The sequence below is a fragment of the Camelus bactrianus genome, chromosome 13, assembly GCF_048773025.1.
Source record: "Camelus bactrianus isolate YW-2024 breed Bactrian camel chromosome 13, ASM4877302v1, whole genome shotgun sequence".
Taxonomy (NCBI): Eukaryota; Metazoa; Chordata; class Mammalia; order Artiodactyla; family Camelidae; genus Camelus; species Camelus bactrianus.
This window is the reverse complement of record NC_133551.1, coordinates 14,725,037-14,747,704: the sequence shown is the minus strand read 5'-3', so window position 1 is coordinate 14,747,704 and position 22,668 is coordinate 14,725,037. Positions and strand designations below refer to the sequence as shown.

At 39.1% G+C, this 22,668-nt stretch overlaps 1 protein-coding gene across 1 annotated transcript in view; it reads right to left on the bottom strand.

Annotated features, from left to right (window-relative positions):
- Positions 1-21,620, bottom strand: part of COL24A1 (collagen type XXIV alpha 1 chain) — a 338,176-nt gene extending 316,556 nt beyond the window's left edge. The window contains exons 1-2 of the mRNA XM_074376091.1: positions 21,194-21,620; positions 4,544-4,719 (exon numbers count right to left, since the gene is read on the bottom strand). The gene's annotated coding sequence lies outside the window, so the exon portion shown is untranslated. The remainder of the gene's footprint in view (positions 1-4,543; positions 4,720-21,193) is intronic.
- Positions 21,621-22,668: the final 1,048 nt, after the last annotated feature.

Below are 22,668 nucleotides of genomic sequence, written 5' to 3'. Positions count from 1 at the left end.
ATACCAGGGTAAGGGGTCACTCAGTCATTCAACAAACAGTTATTGTGTCACATACTATGTGCCGGGAACTGTTTTAGGCACTGAATTACATCAGTGAGCAAAACGCTTGAAAATTCTTCCCTTCATGGAGTTTACATTCTCCTGTTTAAAATTTAATCTATGGGCAATAGGAAACTAATTAGATAATTTCAAACAGATAAACGATTATGTTCCCAATTCCCATATTAAGAAGATTGAGCAACACCAGATGCCAAGATTGAAAAGACAGAAGGTTGGAGGATAAGTTCGGTGTAGGTGTTGAAATATGCTCATATCTTGCATGGTAGGAACAACAGAAAAGGTAAATGAGAGAATCTTTATTAAAAGGAATCAAGAAGATCTGATTACTGGTTAGATTGGGAAGGGAGGAAATACAGATGAAATTTCAAGTCTGAATGATTAAGAAATCATGCCATTGGCTAATGTCAAAAGGAAGACAACTAACTCAGTTTGAGACATACTGTGTTCAAGATCTTGGCAGGACGTTGTACTGGAGCAGGCCAAAGATCTGTTGGAGTTAGGAGCTAGAGTTCAGGAAAAAGGTCCGAACTAGAGTGTTAGATTTTTTTCATTATCTGCCTAAAATGGTATATGAGGCCTTGACGGTGGAGTCTGTTTTCACAGAAGTGAATACTGAAATGGAGAACAGAGAGCCAAGGGCATAAACTTAGGCTACAGAAAGTGGGAGGAAACAATGAGGAACTAAAGGAGCAAGAATAAAAAGTATATAACGTTATGAAATAATAGTATAGGAACTCATAAAATAATAATATAGCAAATACTTCATAATGCTTACTATCATGAGTGTTGCTCTAAGTATTTTATACATATTAACTTAATTTACCCTTTATCAATCCTGTTAAGTAAGTACTGCTCATCCTTTTCATACTGAGGAGGAAATTAAGGCAGAAAAAGTTTAGTTAAATTGCCTGAGATCACAGAACTGGTAATCAAGGTGTAAACTCATGAAGACTGACTCCGGATAAAGCTGATGCTCTCAGTAATTCTTCTTCCTTCCGTTGTTTCTTCCTCCCACCCCTCTTTTCTCTCCCTCTCTGTCTCTGCCTTCCTCCCTCCCTCCCTCCCTTCTTCTCAAGAGAAAAGAGTTTCAAGACAAGGGGCTACTGAAATCGAATACAACCTTCTGCTATAGACCCTCACAAGGATGTAAAATTCAGTTTGTAATGAAGATGGCATTTCAAAACTCCGTAAGTAGGAAGATCAGCCTTACAAATAGTGCTAAAACTACTTGTAGTCTCAAGGGGAAAATTAATTCCTCTCCACCTCATGGTGTACAAACAAAGTAAACTCCAATGCATTCGTGGGTTTAAAAAAATATTTAACTCTGTGAAGATTTAGAAGTAAATATACGTAAAAATGTATCTTCTTTGGAGATGGGAAAGATTATATTTATTAGTTTATTTATCAAATATTTATTGAGCAGCAATAGGTTCCAGAAACTCTGCTGAGGGCTGGGGAGGAAATCATCAGACAGACACGCCTGCTCTCGAGGACTGGTGGTCTTTCAGAAAGACAGAGAGAAGTATGATTTAAAATTTTGAAGTGGTAAAATGGAAAAGAAATATAAATGTTGCACAGTATAAACAAAAAGACAAATGAAAAACTGGGGAAAATATTTGCAGTGCATAGCAAACAGTATCTTTTTATAAAACATTTTATGTTGAAAAAATTAGACGTATTAAAAGTTATAAAACATAGTGTGAAGACTTTTCTAATACCCTTCCCTTATGCTCCCGAAATGCTCACAATTTATTTACCATGTTGACTTTTAACTTTATTCTCTCTCTCCCCACTCAATTGAGAGTAATTTGCAAGCATTATGCTGCTTTACCCCTAAACAATTCAGTGTATATTTCCTTTAAAAAAAAAAAGGCTATTCTCTTCCACAGCCACAGTTCAGTTATCAAAAGGAAGTTAATATTGATACAATAGTATTCTTTAATTGATAGACCCAGTCAGGTTTCACCAGTCATTTCCCTACGTTATAGTAAACCTTGATTTTTTTTTCCTGCTTCCAGATGACTTGTTGCATTTAATTGCATTTCAGTCCTTTAGTCTGGAACAGTTCCTCAGTTAGGGTGACCAACTCGTCTCTATTTACCTGACTATCCTACTTCTAGCACTGAAAGTGCCATGTCCTGGGATCACTACTCAGTCCCAGGAAATCTGGGATGGTTGGTCACTTCATGACCTTGATACTGTCATAGAGTTTAGGTCATTTTTCTCTTTTTTTTTTTTTTTTGTTTGTTTTGATTGAATATCAAGATCTTTAATATATGATAATTTATTAAATAAGAAAAGAGATGAATATAGAAATGTAGAAAAATGGGTAAGGGGAATGTGCAGTCTACATAGGAAGAAATAAAATTGGCCCCAAACATATTAAAGCGTTTAATGAACTGAGCTCAAGAAGTTCAAGTTAAAATAGTAAGCTCCCATTAAAAACAAAATAGCAAATGACACTGATTTTTAAAGAAAGTGTAACACCCAATGTTGATGAGGGTAGAGAGAAGCCAGTACTTTTATACCAGCTAGAGACATGTAGATTACATAATACAAGTGGAAATTTGCCACTATGGATTAAGAGCCTTTAAAAGCTGTATTTCTGCATCAGTGATTTTGATTCTAGAAATATATCCTAAAGAAATAATAATCATATTTGCCCATGAAAACACATGCATAAGGATCATCATCCCAGTTTTATTCTATTCTAAATAAATTATGGTATATTCATATAATGTAATATTATACAACAGTGAAAAAATAATGTTTTGAAGGATTTTTCCTAACACAGAAAATTCTTAAGATATTTCACGTGGAAAAAACAGGATGAGAAAATACATACAATATATATGGGTATGTATGTATAGTGTGTATTATGTCTCCTATAATAAAGATTGAGGGGAAATACACTGAAGTATTAACAGTAGCAAAGCATAATTTCTGAGTGGTGAAATTAGCGATGATGAATTAAATTTTATCCTGTCTTTTTTATTTTTCCATTTTTATTTTTTTTACATTAAGCATGTATTATTTACATAAATCAGAAAAAGAACTAATAAAAGTTTCAAGATTGAGGGATATAGTTGGCTTGGGTTCCTGAGGAGCATGTGGATGGTTTAGAATAACACTGGAGAATATTCTAGGGAAAAGCAAAAGGATATAATAAATGGATTAAAATGAGTTCGTGTAGCTGGAGAAAGGCAGGTCCATAAATTGAGCTGGACTCTAGGACAACCAAATGGGTTGTTCGATACGTATGTACTTGCTAGTCATGCCAAGGAAACTCTAGATTTTACATGTAATGTTGCAAGCTTGTCTTCAAAAAACCTCTCTTGTGATTTTCCCTCCACAACATGTTAAAGCAAGCTGGAGCCCTCTACTGGAATGGTCTTCTAGGAAGGGTAGAACTTATATTTGAAATTATAAAATGACAGGTTTACATGCTTCCATCCAGAAACAAACAGCGTTTTTCATATTCAGTGCTTCTAAGACCAGTTTTCTACTAACTGAATATTAATTTTCTCATGTAGTATAAGGGAAAGGTTATTTTACTGATGGAAAGGACAGGCTGAACGGACGTGGACTGCAGAGAATCCCCAATTAGGTGAAATATTTGCACAGCAACTGACAAACATTTCCTTGAATATCTGTGGAATCTGATTTAGAACGTAACTTAGGAGTAGAGAGGCTGAGGCAAGAATATAGTAGGAAAAAACTCAAGTTTTTGAATTTCAAATGTAAGGCAGGATATGATATACACTTTTCCTTTAGAACACAGTTGGATAATCATTGTCATTTGGAAGGTAGTAAAGGGCCAAATACAATGTCTCGTTTCTCTCATGTTTCATTATATTTTTGGTTCTTTTATAATAAGGTTTACTTTTCCCCATCTAAAATCAGCACTATAATTTTCCAACAATTCATGTCAGATATTTAGTGTATTTTACATGAATACTCATACCAAATGCTACAAACCTTAACAGAGAACCTACTTTTTAGAGACCAGTGATGCAATAACGTCGTCAGAAATCAGGTAAGAACTGACTATGGATAGTTACCTGCCTGCGGCGGAATGGAAGAACTCTAAGTCATACTCATGACTCTGTCAGCACTTTTAGTTAAAATTCTTCTCACCTTCTAAGAACATTAGAAAATTCAATATGGAATTTTGAATTTTATCTATTTTATCTTTTTCAACAATTTCAAAATGAATACAGTTCCCCCACTTTTTCTAACTGACAGGGGGAGGTAGTTAGGTTTTATTTTATTTTATTTAGAGGAGTACTGGGGATTGAACCCAGGACGTCAAGCATGCTAAGCATGCACTCTACCACTTGAGCTATACACCCCACCCCCTTTTCCAAAAACGGGAAAATGGTATGAGAATTTTTTGAGGTGTAGAAATGGAAGAAACCTTTCCATATTTTGGAATAAGAGTCTTGCAACAATAATGGCATATTAGGAGAGATGATAAAAATACCTGCTTTTCCACGGAAGAGGAGGAAAAGTTCACTTGCCAGGCCAGGCCCCCGAATTAATAGGGAAGCAACAACTGCCTACAGCTCCTGTCACATGACTGCAAGTCTTGGCATACTTCAGGAGGGAGATAGCCATCTCTGCCAATACAACATAACCCATATCAAAGGCCGACGAGTTCTGAGGAGATAAAAAGGCAAAATGAATATTTTAGCTTGTGTACAGAGTTCAAGCAATCATATTCAAAATTACTGTGGTGATACCAAGACTGTTTGGATTCTCCACAGAGGCTCTCTAAGGGACAGGAATGGTGCTCATTTTCAGGTATTCTGATCACTGAAGAGGCTTTGAGGAGCAAAGTGAAGCTGGGGTAGGGAGACAAGGAAGGAGCTGAAATCACCAAGCACTTCTATGTGATCGACACAGCTCCCGGTGCCCTGACACACCTAATGATACAATCATCCCAACCACCCAGTGAGGAGACATTACTATATTCATTTTCTAAGTGAGAAAACTGAGGCTCTGAGAAGTTAATGTACTTTTCCAAGGTCATACAGCTCATAAATGGTAGAGCTGGAACCCTGGCTCAGATCCATCAAATTCTGAAGACTGCTCTTTCGAATCCAATGATTCTCAAATTTTTGTGTGTACATAAGTCATATGAGTTGCTTTGTAAAATCCCAGATTTCTGAATTTTATGCTTAGAGACTCTGATTGAGTATGTCTGAGATGGAGCTCAGGAATCTGCATTTTTAACAAGGATTACAAATAACGGTGATGCAGATAGACTAATCATCATAGGTTAGCGTGTCCAACCATTCCTGACTTAATTACTGAACACAGTACTTTTTGACTGTCTGTAAAATCTTTTAATGAGTAAGTACTCTTATTCACATGTACCTGGACAGAATAATTATGGCTTAGTTACAATTCCATGATTAAATATTTATTGAATGAATGAATAAAGAGTGGCATGCTTACTATGTTCCAGGCCATGTTCTAAGACCTAGAGTCATGAAGACACACAGCACACTTACTACTCTTGAGGAGCCTACCAACTGCTAGAGACAGAATCTAGTCAGAAAAACTAACGGATACAGAAAAAAGTAAACATAACCAACTGGTGATTTCGGGCAGTTGGGGCACCAGGGAGATAGTACACGATTCCACTGAGAGTGAGTGGGAACGTGGAAGCTCGGGTCTTTAAGAATGAGTAGGCATTTGCCAAATAGACAAGGAAGTTCAAGCCAGTCTGGGTGGAGGTGGCAGCGTGGGCAGTAGAAAGCACGGCGGTACGAAAGGTCCCAAAACCAAGATCAGGGAGCTGCAGTTGGAATGGTTACAATATAGAGATGAGGCTGGAAAGATCACAGAGCATCTTTCTGGAATTTGGAGTTAGCCTAATTTTCTTCTCTATCCATTGGTCTAGAGAAGTCTTTTATATTAGTGCAGGTGGCCATCATTCCTTAGAAACTGCAGAAACATTTAAGAGACACATGCTTAAACTTTGCTCATTTTAAAATATGGGTCCTGGAAGTTGATTTCTTTTTTTGTTTGGAACATGATAGTTACAGACACAGACTTTGTTAGAGTAATAATGCAATTCTCACTCTGGCTGCAAGAACCAGGTGGGAGCCCCAGGCTGATAGCTGGAAGGATTCTTTAACATGGGACATTGAGAAGGTGACAAAAAGATTCATAAAAATGACTTAATTACTTTGGGAAGATAAGCATATACACTTGTCAAACAGCCAACTGAGGCATGTTTACATTCAGCAGATTACTAATGATAAAATCTCTCAATCCCTCCTCACTAGGGAAACTGATGAAAACCCTTAGCTTGGATGGTGAAAAATTTTCAGTTCTGATCCAATATAGATTTCCTCCCTTTTATCATTCAAACTGTTGATCTTTGCTGCCACTGTTTTCTTCCCAAATCTGTTTATACCAGGATCTTTCTTCCTTTGTTCCGGCCCTTTATTCTTAGTCTCATGAATTAACTCAAATGTGCTTCTAAAACAGTTGGCAAACTGATCTTCCTTTCCTGGTTGGCTGGTCCAGAAGCTAGTGAGCCCCACATAATGTGTTCTTCCACGTGGGTGCCCAGCTTCTCTGAGATGCTTTGCGCCCTGTGGCACTGGAAGGGTGTTTTATTCTGACCTTTGGTGGGACGTGTAACATATTTATTGAGACTAGACCTGGAACCCAGACAGAAACACAGACATTCCTGACACATTTTGCATAATGCTACGAGTCCACCATTCCAATCCTATCCAGTCACATTCCCCGGGAGCAGATTCTCAAGGTTATTCAGTTGGATCACTTCACTCTACTGTAGCCTAGCTTCCTGTTCAAACAAACCCTGGGAGTACTGAGAACCAAGATGAGCCCATTGTCTATGACTGCTTACCTCTGCTGTTCCAGTTACCTGTTTCCGCCAATGTAATGTCTTATCGTTCTAGCCATTCAGCACAGATTCTGTATCGTTCATTCGTGAAGTGAACTGAATGGAGGCTACCAGTTCAAAGGTAGCTCACTTTTCTCCATCTGGGAAACTTAATCAGTTTTTAGGTCACAGCCAAGAGACTAGGATAATCTGAGTCCAAACACCAGACAAAATAAAGGGGTAAAGAGGACACATACGTACAGTAGGTTGTCCCCCTAAGCACACTAATACTTAATTTTGATCTGCCCTTCAAACAAGTGTGTGTGTGTGTGTGTGTGTGTGTGTAAAGTTTAAAAAAATTTTCAATATGGCCACAAGGATGTTTATTACAATGGGCAACATGCCTATGTGGTCGTTACAGTGGCACCATTTATACCACTGAAGTTCACAGTCTGTCAGCATTTCCACTTTTAAACCCCTTCTGAATGAATTCTAAAAGCTGTGGCATTACCAGAGAGCCCATCCATTTTCAAATGTATATATAAAGTTAAATTAAACCTGGAACTTTGGAGTTTGCTTCTGAAACTTTAGGGATTTCTCCCCCGACTCCTCCCCCTGCCCAGTAAAAATTAATTGATAAGAACAATGTACTTCTGATGCCAGATGTGGCAGCATGCTGGAGACAGCAGAGAGACTGCTTGAGAGAGAATTCTGTGAAGACATACGTGTTTTCTAAATCTGTGAGTGCATCTCCACCTAAATTTCTTTACAGAACTATTATTTTGGAGCTATTTTATGGAAGTAACAGATATTTCAGGAGGGAAAGGAAAATTTCTACTCAGATTTACTTTTCCTGAATTTCCTCTGGCAATTTCCCTCATTTTTCATAGGACAAAATTCTAAGTCTAAAAGTCATTGGAAAAAAACAAGCTTAACGTTACATTTTTAAGAGGAGTGTGACACTATTCTAGACGTCCATAAATAAAATCATTTTCAAATAACTGTTTGAAGGTATGTTAATAGTTAATTGAGTTACTTAGAATCATATCTGCACACTAAACGGCATCTCCTGAAGTTAAAAAATGTTACCATCGAAAGTGAGTGCATCATGTGTGCATGTAAATGTTTCTAAAAAATAAAACAATAATACCATATAAGAAATATGACATTTTTGGTACCTTTAAGCCTCTGTGTTCCCCACTCTCCCCCAACACCACTCCCCCTGCCCGAGGCTCATCACTAACATTTTAAAAAAAATTTTAAGGTTTAGACTGAAACAGTTTTGTTGGCAAGTATATGAAGAATTACTTACTACTTACTCAAAGGTTTTTGTAAAAGATTATGGTGGGGAGTTTTGTGAAAAATGATTTCTTTCCCCACTAAAAATAAATGCTTTGGTTTTTAGCTTCAAACATGTCTTTAGTCTGTCCATGACCCCTTCACTAAGGCTCAGCTAGGTCTTTGCTTGGAAATGCTCTCCTGTTTCTGATCTCTCTGTGCCAGCCCTGTCTGTCTGCCACAGTTGTTTCCAGGCAGACCTGAAAATAAAAGGAGTGTGTGATTAATAGCAGGACCCAATATAACTACACTTGATTCCATTGACTCTCACCCAATAGGGAAAAATGAATGCCAGCGATTATATTTGACCCTCTTGTGCTCTGAAACAAGATTTCCAATACAGTCGCACTTTTAGTTATTCTGAGATCTCAAAGGTTTCAGACTGACAAGAATTCCAAGATGAAATTTTCTAAACTTGCCCTTTGAATTGCACCTTCTAAAATTATTTTTCCTGACATAAAATTCTTAGGCTTTTATATTTACTGTGATATAATACATCTACTTTGTTCAAGAAAACATGAAAGCTTGTGCTAATAATATGAACTAATCATGTAGGGTTATTTCCCTTCTATTTTATTTTGCGTAGTGCTTATATACCGATTATTAAATCAAATTTCTTTTCCTGTGCACCTGTTGACAGTGTGTGTGTGTGCGTGTGTGTGTGTGTGTGTGTGTGTGTAAGAGCCAGCTTCTCCTTCATTGCTGCTCTTGATTTAAGCCTATCTACTCAGCTCATATTTCCACATTTTAAATTTAGGATGTAAATTGACTGGAAGGCTTTAGCTGGATCACATACAAATAAATCATTTCTCAGAGGAAATTTTAGTCGTGTTTAAAAGCTGTATAACAGTTCTAACAGCTCTTTAAAGTAATGAAATAGTTTGTGTTCATATTGAGTAAGACTAAAAGAAATATAAAAACACTTTGATGTTTAAACTGTCTCAAAATTAGGGATTTAGGATAATATCCACCCACTGTAATCACTGATCATTTTCTTCTTGGAGGTTATTTAGTTGTTTTAAATTTCTCCACCCTCACTATCATTATTTCCAATGTGTAAAACAAAATATCTGCACATTGGAAATAGCCTAGGACCAGAACACTATATTTTGAAATATATATTCAAGAGGAAAGTATTTAGAATTCCATTAGTGCCAGCTCAAAAGCATGGAGCATGACTTTAGTTAAAGAAATACTAAATGTGGATAGAAAATATTTAGGAAACACAGAAATGGAAAGAATTAGAGTGTGTCTTCAAGGATAACCAACTAATTCCAGGAGAGATGGGTGTTCTTCCTAAAAAAGTCTTTGGTTTGAATAAAATGCAAAAGAAACAGTGCTGGACAGTGGTAGCTAAGATGAATTCCACCCTCACTCCACCATCAGCATTTTAAAAATGAAGGCATATGAGGGGAAAGCTTTTTAAGCTCATGCACCAGACAGTATGAAGGATTGTTTCCATTATATGAAAGCTGAGTAGCACGTGAGTATCACGAATGAATATCTTCTTTGTGTGGAGTGCTTCTTTTAAATACATAGTGATATTAAGCACATTTGTGGAAATAATGAGTGACGGTTTTAATGTTATATAAACCTCAACTCGGTTATGTGATACTTCTGAAAGATTCTGCTAACCCTGTTACTTTTGCCTTGTGAAATCACATAGGTGTTTTTGGAAACCCACAGGAATGTATAAACTCCCCCTCCCACCCTGGGTGAATCAGCGCTCTTTTCCGGTACCTCTATTTCTATACGTAGATCTACAGCTTATCGCTGAAATAGTCCCTGTACATGCCTTAGGTAGCGTGGACGTAGCCCAGGGTAGGAGCAAATCCTAGCTTTGCCACTTAGAAGCCATGAGCTCTCAGGTACATGACAATCTTTCTCAGCTTCAGGTTTCCTGTTTGCAAAATAAAGGGTAATACTACTACTCATGCTCATGGGGGTGCCATGATGACTGAATGAAATAATCCACGAAAGATACCAAAGAGTCTCTGGCACAAAGCACATGCTCAGTAGAGGTTACCGCCTCCTACCCATCCTATGAGGTCTGCAGGCCAGGTCTTGTTTATCCGAACTTTACAAATCATGAAACAAACTTGAAGACAAAGCTATAGTCACAGAGCTAATGACGAGCAGAGTCAAATCAGGATTACAGGTCTTTTTAATGATGATAATAATAACAATAATAATAACATAATTCTTATTATTACTACTACCAATGACTCTCACGCTGGTTGGTGGATTGACATTTTACTCTAAGACTTAATATACTTCATGAATGACATCATGATTAGGGAATTGAATTCATTCATTGTGCCACAAGAAAGAAGCAGGGCAGAAGTTTCTGGAATTGAATATACTGAGCAGCTAAAGATTTCAATTCCAGGAATTTATCTTGTCCAGTAAATACAAACCCTTTTTCTTCCTTGTGTTTGACAAACTTGCTTCTTATCTGCAACCCTTCGAAGTTTGCATTGCAGGCAGGAGACTGCCCTCTCGCAGAGGGAAAAAGCTCTCTTGTCTACCTGCACAGTACAAGGCCAGGACAACCAAAAAGAGCCCTGTTTTTACTTGGCAACAAAACAAAACGAATGCTGTAATTACTTAAGCCATCAGTTTAAACTTAGGTGCATCTGCCTCACAACCTCCCCAAATGGTAACAATGGCTGTTTTAATGTTGATGACTTGCCACCGATCAGACCTGTACTTGTATCCCTAAAGATGAATGTGTATTCACAGAGCGAGCTTACATTCGAAACGAACGTTCCTGTTAGTCCTAGATTTTGTGTTTGCTTCAGACTCAGCCAGCTCACCAGGTATCAGCAAGCAGAGCCCGAGTCTGTGCTATGAGAGACACATTTCAGTAACAGACACGGCTTAATACTGGCTTCTGAATCTAACACAGTCAGAAGAAAACCTTTCACTCTCTTTATTGGCGTCCATATTTTTGAAAACAGAGAATGTGTGGCATTGGGGGTACACGGTAGATTATGGCCTTTCTTTGTAAGTGAATCAGTGGATCCAAGGTAAGACTCTAGAGGGGTTAACTGAAAGAACTGTTCAGATGCACACGTGCACACCCACACACACAAGCCGTGACTAATGTGAAGCCAGTATGAGTTCACAAACAAGATCTGACAGACTAATCTCATTTTTGGACAGGTTGGCAAAACTGGTGGATCAAAGGAGTGAAGTTTGAGACAGTGTATCTGGATCTTAGCAAGGCATTTGACTAGATTTTTATGATACTCCAATGGAAAAAAGAGAAAAAATATGTTTTAGATGATCACTTAAGCCAAAGAATCTATAATTACTCAAGGGATGTTAATTAATTAATAGATATGAACCTGTGTAAATATCTTCCAGCACGTCACAGAGCTCTGATGATTGCCAACATTTTCAAGTGCTTAAATGAAGACACCGAAGACATTTGAGGATCCTGATCAAATTAAATGATATAACATTGGGATTTTAGTTGGGAAATGATATAATTTGGGGGTGACCAATTTGTCCCAATCTGCCCAAGACTTTCCCAGCTTGAGCACTGGAATTCCCAAGCAAACCAGGGTGATGGTTGGTCACCCTGTATTTGAGCAGTGACTAGAAGGAGTAAGAAATTACCAGGCAGCACACAGAAAGCAGTGATTCATGAGAGAGCCGAGTATGTTTCAGGACCCACAGGTGGCTGTGGGTCGCGGAGCGAGTGTTGGTAAGCAAGACCAGAGAGCTAAGAATCAGCTTCTACAGGATCTTCCTTGTTTAAAATTGTAATGAAAGACATGTAACAGAAAATGGACCATTTTAACTATTATTAAGCATACAGTGGCTTTAGGCACATTCATTGTTTGTACAACAAATCACCACCATCTAATCCAGAAACCTTTTTCTTCTCAAACTGAAATTCTGCACTCATTAAACATTAATTCCCCGTTTCCCCCTCCAGCCAGCCCCTAGCAACCCCCGTTCTACTTTCTGTGTCTATGAATTTACCCACTTTAAGTACCTCATATAAGTCAGTTCATACAGTATTTTGTGTGTGTGACTGGCTCATTTCATTTAGCATAATGTCTTCAAGGTTCATCAAACCTGTAGCATGTGTCAGAATTTCCTCCCTTTTTAAGGTTAACCACTTGTATGTACCACATTTTGTTTATCCACTCATCACATTCATCCACTGATGGACATTTGGGTTGCGTCTACCTTTTGGCTATTGTGAATAATGCCACTAGAAAATGGTTATACAAATATATCTGTTTGAGTCCCTGATTTCAATTCTTTTTGGGTACATTCCCAGAAGTGGGATTGCTGGATCATATGATAATTCCATTTTTAATTTTTTGAGGAGGCACCATACTATTTTCCATAGTGGCAGAACCATTTTACATTTCTACGAAGAGTGAATAAGAGTTCCAGTATCTTCACATCATTACCAATATTCATTATTTTCTGGGGTTTTTATAGTAGCCATCTTCACAGGTGTGAGGTGGTACCTCCTTGTGGTCTGATTTTCATTTCTTTAATTATTAGTGATGTTGATCATCTTTTATGTGCTTATCTGCCATTTGTATATCTTCTCTGGAGAAATGTCTATTTAAACCTTTGCCCATTTTAAAAATTGAGGTGTTTGTTGAGTTGTAGGAACTCTTTACATATTATAAATAACCATCCTAATGGATGTGTCTATAAGACTGTAAATGCCATCAAATGCATTTAGGATTATTCTCTCACAAGATGAAATAATTTAAAAATTTTGAGCAAATGGTATTGACAGATTTAAATATTAGGTAGTTCACTCTGGAGAAGTTAAGGAGGAAGATTGAAGGGGGTGAAGCCTGAAGCAAGTGGACAATATGATTATCAGCTTTTATAATTATCATTCAAGATACAATGAAGACCTTTGGTGGTGGAGTTGGGGAGGAAGAGAAAAACACGAGATTTTAATATCTAAAGGACTAGATGGCTGATGGACTGTGAGTAGGAGAAATCCAAGACAATTTCCTGGCTTCTCAGGAACATTGAGTGGATAGTAGTAGCATCATCTACCAAATTAAAAAATCTAAGGAAGAGTAAAGTAAGTTTGGGGTAAACTGAATATAAGGTACCCGTGAGGCAGGCAGGTAGGGATGATCTGGAGCGCAACATAAAAGGCTGGGCTTGAGATACACTCATCACTGTGTAGGTGAATCCTGAAACCATAGAGTGTCCAAGGACAGTATGTGATATAAGAAAAGCATGTTGATTTCTGAGAAACATTAAAATTTACAGGCTTGGCAAATGAAGGGGAGCCCACAAAGGAGAGCAAGAAAGACTATCCCTGACAGTGAAATCTACAGGGATACAATTTCAGCTCAACACAAAAAGAATGTTCTAAAAATCAGAGTTGTCCAAAAGATGGGGGAAATACCTTTTGTTGACAGTGAGTTCCCAGCCCCCGTGGTTGTTGTCAGAGGCAGGACAATGACTGGCCTGGATGTCGCAGGAGGGAGTCATTCCCTGCTGAGGATTTGGTTTCCATGCTAAGAGAATACTTTTTAGTGACTAGAAAAATCTACTGTTTCATCAGAAAACAACGTGAATTAACAAAACCCTGGGAGATCTTTGTTTAATTCTTGAGGTTTCCAGGACTGACTGAACTCATTAAGGAGAAATACATGAGTCTTTTTTAGTTTCCAAATCAAGGGCTAGGCATATCCCACGCAGAAATTGCTGCAAATATTTTGGGAATATAAACCAAAATAATAACTGTGATTCTCTTATAAATAATGCTTGCTGAAAGACTCAGATATACTGGCCAAAACACTTTGGTTCCAGTAAGATGAGTAAGAAAACTTGCCAGCACTGTGGAAGACAACTCCTCCTGTGTCAAAGGAAAGGGCTCTGTGCATTACAGTTTTATTTACAGTTACTAAATATGAATATGCGAACATAATGAATAAAAGAGACATGAATATGAACATAAACCAGAATCATCTTGTTCTTTGTCCCAAATCACGAAGTTTACCGAATCTCGGGAAAATGGAAAACGACAGAGTAAAACCTTTCCAAACAGCCACTTGATAAATATGCCGTCTTCTGTCGGGAAGCAAAGAGCAACCTTTGCCTTTAAGACCTTCATTTGGTTCTGTATCTCTTAACGAGGCCCACCTGCCTCAACAAGCTGACTGACAGCACAGCTGCGCTCTGTCAGACAAGGTCTGCTCCCGGGAGCAGCAGACCTGGATGAAGTTCAGAGCCCCAGTTAATGCGATCCCGTCGCTGGTCTCTGAGGAATGGTAACTGGCCTTCCCAGAGAGTGTGAAGTCTGGGCATCCTCTCTCTAGTCTACACACAGGCAAAGCTGTTCAGGAACAAAGGCAATAAACCCTTGATATCTTAAAGTATAAACTACCCATTTTTGACATTCCCCATACCCAACCCTGAGAAAATGAGGTTTCTATAAAAATTGCACCATTTTAATATCCTTTTGGGGTCAGACAGTGAGGATTTGAACCCTGCCTCTATCGTTTATTAGCTGTTTGACCTTGACTATCTTTGTCTTCATTTCCTTACCTGTCAGACGGAGCTGTTATGAGAACTGAATGAGTTATAAAACATAAAGAGTGTATAAAAGTGTGGGTACGGAGTGCTCAACGAATGTGCGCAGGATATGCAAGGTTTCTGTACCTATCAACTTAAGAGAATTCCAAACCAACCGATGTTCTTCCTGAGCAGGCAATGGAAGAAGACCCAGGGTGCTTAGAAAATTAGCCTCTGGTTAAAATCTAAGTAACTTGCCTCATTTTTTGAACTATTGGTATAAATCACCTTTTCACACCTATTCTCTATGGTCTGGGGTCTCCATTCTTTTCCTGATGAGAAGCTATTTATGATATAATGACATCCCCCAATTCTTCAGAAAGCTGATCTGTGTGGGGTGCTTAGAGCTCCAAGTGATGAGAGGTCTGGAGGCAGCAGAAAGCCAATTGCTATGAGCTGATAGAATCTGGTGCACTGATTCAATATTTGAACTAAAGCACCTTTCTGTTTTCAGCTATCACCACGATCTTCCAATCAGAGATTTTTTTAGAGCTGGAGGGGCCTTTGATTATTGTCAAATCCTATACCTTCATCTTATATGTATATTAAAAAACTGAGACACAGAGATGCTAGGTCATTTGCTCAATATTTCTGAACAAATTAGTGGTAGCGAAATAAGCCCATCCCTCCTGGTTCAGTTCCCTCATTCATACTTTCACCCAGCAAATACTTCTTAGATTCTTATGATGTGCAAAATATAGAGAGTAAGGAAGTAAATAAAGCATCATCTCGGCCTCCAAGACTCATAGCTTAGGGGAGAATCCTACCAAGTAAATGGACCACGATCCTACAGGATGGTAAATATGAAGCGCTGTAATGTTGGCTGGAAAGATGCTGAGGGGCACATTATCCTCTACCGACAGCATTTCTTCATTACTAGGGAGGACCTACCCTGTGTCAACGCTGTCCTAGGCTCTAGGGACACAAGCGTGAAGAGGCACAACCGCTGCCCTCCACAGGGCATCAATCTTATCACAGACACAGTCAAAGTAGCACATTCCATGTTCTAGGAGGGCTGCAGACAGCACAGCTAAGGGAGTTCAGAAGACAGAGAACTCACCAAGGGACGGGACCACTGGGGGAGATGACCGTGACGCTGGACATTGAAAGAAACAAGAACCAGAACCAGGCGTGCTGTGCTCAGAATTCATTCCATGAAAGCAGAAGGGTGACCCTCCCTGTGTCAAACCTGATTCCTTCCCCAAATAGGATGGCTGTTCTCATGACAGTCTTTTTCAGAACTTACAAGGATGTACTTAGAATGTCCTTCCTCTGCCACGTGTCTTGCTTTCTCCCGGAAGGGTTCCTTTTATATTCAAATGCATTTTAAAGATTATTCACCTATTCCCTACTAAGTATCCACTCTGGCTGTCCTTCAGCAAGTCCTCTTCCTAATCTAGCCCCTTAAGAAATATTTCAAAATACATTGTATTTTTCCTATTAAACTCTGACATTTTCCAAACATAACTCAACATGTGACTTTTAAGTAAAAACAGTTTTCCAAACGAAATTGTCTCAATATTATTATCAAATATTTTCCAGCCATAAGTGCATGAATGTGTGTGTGAATTTTAAAATAAGTATTAAAATCTATTGAGTAAGTGAATAGTAAGAAAACATTAATATCAAAATGCCTAGACGCTATTATCTAAACTTGGATAAACAGGGATTTTTTTCCAAATTAAATATGAAATCATCAGCCCAAGATGATTAGGAGAAAAATGATGTAATAAAATCAACGTTTAAATAGCTATGGCATGTTGCATTTCCTAAGAATCTTCAAATGTTTGCTTAAGAATGGCCAAGCAATTGAAATAAAAAATAAAGTGCCAAAACAACTCTTTGAAATCATATTTCTAAAAATTTATGAATTTCCCCAATTCTCTACAATACTTAGGGAAAAAGTTACCTCCCCAGGAAGGAAACTTCACTTAAAAAAAAAAAAAAACCATTCCAGTATTTCCTCTGCTAAGAAATAAGCCAGATGGTTCTAACACATGGAATTTTACTTGGGAGAAATTCAGAAATACAGGGAAACTTTAGTAACTCTTTGGTACTAACTACCATTGTGTGATTCCTAGAAGTTTTCTTCTTGATGAAAGATAAGGCAGTGATCAATGTCTACTAAAACACCTGGAACCCATCCGCAAGTGGTTACACGGAATCAGGACGATGTGCTACAAAGGACCTGGACTGGGATCAAGTCACCTTACCTGCCGCTTCCCGAGCAGAAGAGAAGGGATTCCACAGACATGTTTTCTAAGTGCTTCCCTTTAAGTGTACCGTTTGATGTTTCTGACAAATGTTTGTACCTGCGAAACCATCATCCCAAACAAGACAAGGAGTATTTCCACAACCACAGAAACTTCTCTCATGCCCCACGGCAGTCAATTCCCTCCCCGATCTCTGCCCCAGGCAGCCACTGACTTTATTTCTATAATTTTGCGTTTTCTGGAACTTCATGTAAATGGAACCATGTAGTATGTTTGGTTCCTCTTGTTTGGCTTCTTCTGCTCAGTTGCTTTCTGTGCGTTAGTTTTCCTTTTTGTTGCAGAGTATATTCCAAAAAGTGCTATGGTTTGCTTTGACGGTTATAGCAGAAGGTGAAATCATTCATAATTACTTAACATCCTTTAGCTAGCTTGCTGACCATTAGATAGAAGGCTGCTTTAAAGTCTGTATTTAATTTACTTGCTTATTGATTGATTGACCTTTCGATTTAAATTCCTGGAAAGTGTGCCTGACAAATCTTTGCTGTTGACTGAACACCAGGAAAATAGACTGTTCCAGGCACTTTGACCCAGGGGACTCTAAACAAAGGTAACTTGTTGGCATTCCAACACCTTCAGTCCAAACTCCCCTCGTGTGCTTTCCTCAGTGGAAGGAAGTAGGTATTCCTTACCAAAGAAACAGATGTTGGCCAACTTTGAAAATTGAATCCTGGCCTCATCACTTACTACTTAGCCGTGTGACAACAGACAAGCTACCTATGTCTCTGGGCCTCAGTTTTCTCATTTGTAAAATATGGGTAATAACTGACTTCATAGGATTATCATAAATATTAAAAGAATAATAGCATTACATACATGCTGGGCAAATAAGAGCTTAACATAGTTATTATGACAACCATTGTTGTTACTGAATAATCTCAAGGAGATAAATTAATAAGAATGATACTGTTTTAAAATGCTAACCAGTAGCTTCATAGATGCCAACCAGAAGCAATAAGTACACATAAGTTGATTATTAACCAAAAATCTATTGACCAAGTTTTTCTTCCAGAAAATAATAAACTAGTTATTGTATAAGCAATGACTTTGAAGTACTGGGAACCGACTCTCAGGCCTGAAGTAACGTGAAAGTACATTTACTTACTTGCTAACTGGTTGTCTGAATTGTGTCTCCCCAGAAGTTACGCTGAAGTCCTAACTCCCAGTACTCACTCCTGTGAATGTGACCTTTTTGGAAGTAGGGTCTTTGCAGATACAATCAAGTTACAGTTAAGCATACTGGATTAGGGTGGGCCCTAAATAGAACAACTGGGTCTGTACGGGAGAAGGGAGAGGGACAGTCGGACACAGAGGCGCAGACACACAGCAAAGGAGGCCTCGGGATGAGGGACGCAGACACTGGAGCGCTGCAGCTGAAAGCAAAGAGTGCCGAACGCCCCAGAAGCTAGGAAGAGGCAAGGAAGGCTTGGCCCCTCGTCCTTCATGGAGAGCCTGGCCCTGCTAGCACCTCGATTTTGGATTTTAAGCCTCCAGAACTGCAAGAGGATGCATTTCTGTCATTTTCAGTGCAGAGCTTTCGGCACCTTGTGACGGCAGCTTTGGGGAAACTAACACAATAACTCACAGAAAAGGGGGCCCATTTTTTCTTCATTTCATCACAAAACAAAGCTTTAAAAATATCTTTAGTTGGATTTTGTTTAAACTATATAGTTTGTAGGCAGGAACTTCACACTCCATTTTCCTTTTTAAAGTTTTTGGAGGGGAATGATACTTACAAACTATGGAAGGACAACTACAGGAAGAAGTGTTTTAAACATGGGGATATGTTTAAGTAATGTTACTGATCTTTAAGGAGTGTGAGTTACATTCTAATACTGGGGAAGTTCTTTATAATGTTTTCCAGGAGACGAGGTTTTTGAACTCTGTGCAGGAAACCATTACGTGGGGGAAAATATTGCCTTATGGGTCTCTCTGGCTGGGACTTTTAAGTGTTGTGTATGAGAAAACACTGAAACTGGGGGAAGGGAAAGATATTTTAACGAAGTGATCTTGCATTAAGTGCCAAAGCGCCAAATTCTGAGAAGTGTTAATAAGCATCTTTCAAGTTTATTCTTATTCAACTTTTTGTTCATATTTCCAGAGTTGGCTTTACTTTCATTAAAAAAAAAAAAATCTCCTTTGGAGATAAAAATCAAAATTTAAGCCCAAAGCCTTTCAATCAAAAGCAGACAATGCTTTCTAACACATCACAGTTCTAGTTAAGATAGGTGACACCTGACCACTTCCCTAAATTATGAACACACAACTGAAGTCGTTTAGTAGAAGGAACATCCAGAATTTGGGCAGCAGGCAGTGCAGAGGAGAAAGCTTTGAAGTTACATAGGGTCCAGGTAGTTAAAGGACATTGGTCAGGTCAGTTACATTTACTTTACCTTTTGGTTTTATCACTTCTATAATGGGGCAATTCTTACCTCTGTTGGTTCTTGAAAGGGTTATTTGAGCTAATATGTACAAAGTGGAGAGAATAATTTTTTGCATTCATAGTTCAATAAATATCTTTCCTCCTTCTCCGCTGAATCTTTAACGCACATTTGAGATCACTTCTCTACCTTCACGTGCAGGAGCTGGCCAGCACCATGTCCATGGATCCAAGTTACGGTGCAATGGCTAGGAAATTCCAGCATCTGCCTTAGCAGCACGAAACCTGTCGGATTTCCTTTGGAAGCAGAGGCTTTCTATCACTCCAGGCAGCGCCCAGAATTGTCTGTTCAGGTGTAGTCACATTCTGTCCCAGCACTTGAAGGAGATTCCTGCTCGCCTTGCAATTTCAGTGTGGTGCAAGGGAAGAATTATTGAATTAGGAGCCATGAGAAATAGGCTGGGGTAAATCTTTCTAATCTGTTTGGTCCCTAATTCCATCAACAGTAGATTCAATGGGTAGTAACAGACTGCTCATCAAGATTATTTTGGAGGCACGTTAGCTCAGGTATGTTTTGGAGCAGGCAGCCATTTGTTTGAATCTCAGTGCTACTACTTAAGGGCTGTTCAATCTTTGTCAAGCCATCTAACCTCCTGGAGCCTTTGCTGCACCAAATGTAAAACAGGGAATAGTACCTAATGGAGAAGATTCTTGTAAGGACTCAAGGAGAACGAAATATTGCAAGCACCTGGCACAAAGCACATACTCAATAAACATTAGTCCCTTTCACTGGATCAGTGGTTCTCACACTGCAGCATGAATCAGAGCCACCTGCAGGGCCTGTGACGGCACAGAAGTGGGGGCCTCAGAATACCCGATTCAGGAGGCCCCACAGGTACATGCCTAACAAGTGCCCAGGTGACGCTCCTGATCGTGTCCTGAAAAGCAGCGCTCTGGGTCAGGAGCTGGCAGGCTGTGGCACTTGGGCCCCATTCGGCCTACTTTGGCTCTGCAAATAAAGGTTTGTGGGAACACACACACCCCTGCTCTAGACTATCACGTGGTATTCTTCCCCAGGAGGTTTAGGGCCCTGAAAATTTGTTTAAAATTTCTTTTCTGTCAGGAGGCCTAGATATCTTCCCAAATATCATAAAACATGACCTTATGAGTCTAAAGACTTAATTCACTGAATCCACAGAAATGTAATGATGTTCTTGCAAACCAGAGTTGTTAGGAGGCCTCTTGGATTAGGACCCCAGCTTTGGATACATTATTTTACTTCTTATATGTTACATGGGTATAATAATAGTACTTACCATGTATATTGTATATAATATTATGAGGATTAAAGAGAGTTATACACTTGAAGCCCTTTGAAAAGTCCCTGGCATGCAGAAAGCCCTTAGTAAGTGTTAACTGCTAGTATCATCATTATTACTCTTACGATTAAAAGAACTTTCAGGGTAGTCTGTCCTCTGAACCGTATTTTCCTTCCCAGGTTTTCCAAGCTTCTTAATTAGTACAGGAGATCATTCAGTGTATTCACTGTGTGTTTATGACAGCAATGCAGCCACTTACTTTAGTTTAAAATATCTGATCACAAATCTTGCTATCTCTAATAATTATCAAAAGCACAGAAATGGAATTGCATTTTTACAGGGGTGATTCATTAGAATTAATGACACAATAAATAGGACGGACCTTACCCAAAACCTTGCTTTTCCAGCAGTCCTTTGTGGCGCCTTAAAGTCTTTTCTTAAGTGGAAAGGAGATCAAAGGTCCTTTAAAAATCGAAAAATCCAGCGTATCATTCTAAGGAATCTCTGCGGTCAAGCTTAAATTTCTACCCTAAGTTGTCTGCTCTGAGTCTAAGTCTCCAGAAAAGCTCTCTTTGGGTTCTGTCACAGGGCTGTTTTGTTCATAGAACACTGCCTTCTAATAATACTTGAACTTGAAGCACCGAGCACACGATGAAATACAGAGGCTCACTTGGCGGCGAGAAGGCAGTGTCTGCCCCACTCCCCTTCTCATCTTGTCCAGACTGTTGTCTGCTCTCACCCAGTGTTCCATGCCACTTTTCTTTTACCTCCTGACAGCACAACCGTCTTAGCATCGAGGAGATCTAGAGTCAGTTCCTAGTTTTTCCTCCTAGAAGTTGTGAGCCTGCAGCTCTATTTCCTCTTTTCTAAAATGGGACACTTGAGGAATGTGGGTATTGTGAACATTAAAGATGCGAGCATATGACGAGAGCTCTGCAGAACTCCTGACGCGTGTAAGTAAGTGCTGTGCACATGTGACGGCTTTGGCTTCCACCTCCGCCATGATCACCATTTTTTGAACTATGTAATGAGACCCTGTAAAGTAATGCGTCTTCATCTTTTAAAAATGGCTTCCTAAATAATAAGGATCTGGGTCCTTTAAGCTGAACTGTAGCCCTCACTCGGGGCGGGCGGGGGGGGGGGGGAGGGGGTGTGGCGACAGCCATCACTGAAGAATTAAAAGCAGCTGGGGTTAGGCACAGATGATCCTTTAAAGTGGCGGTTCAGATAGAGTGTAAGAGGGCCAGAGGAATCAGTCAGGCCAGGGTAAATTACTTGCTGCATGGGAGCAATGAATGGCTGTGAGAGAAGCTGTCTGGTGTTAAGAAGGCAATTAACACTTGGATTAAAGATAGTAGCAAAGTTCAAGTTGAAAGCGTTGGGGTTGAAAGCAATGAAAATGGCCTGAGGCAGTTATAGGTGCCTACTGTTAAATTAGGAAGGGTACATGCAAGATTGTTTTTTTTTTTTTTAAAGAAATGTCCTCTACTCATGGTATTGTATAAATAAAAGAATGTAACATGTAGTATTAAAGAATTTATTTTGGTTAAAAAAGTGTGTGCGGGGGAGTGGAGAGCTTATTCCCACATCCGTACAGTACTTCACTCTAAAAGTAACTCAAACTATCTTACCAGTATTTCCCCAACTCCATTATTTCCTGATGATGGCCTAGGAATTACCGGAGAAATCCCCATCGACCTGTCCACCTTTACAGTGGATCCAAAGTTGAAGAAGAAAACCATGATGGGCACACTTCTCTTGAGTCAGAACCAAACTCTGACTCTTTAGCTTTACAGATAAGGCTCTACAGCTCAACCATCACGTCCCTTGATTTCTCTGCTCTCAACCAGATACAAC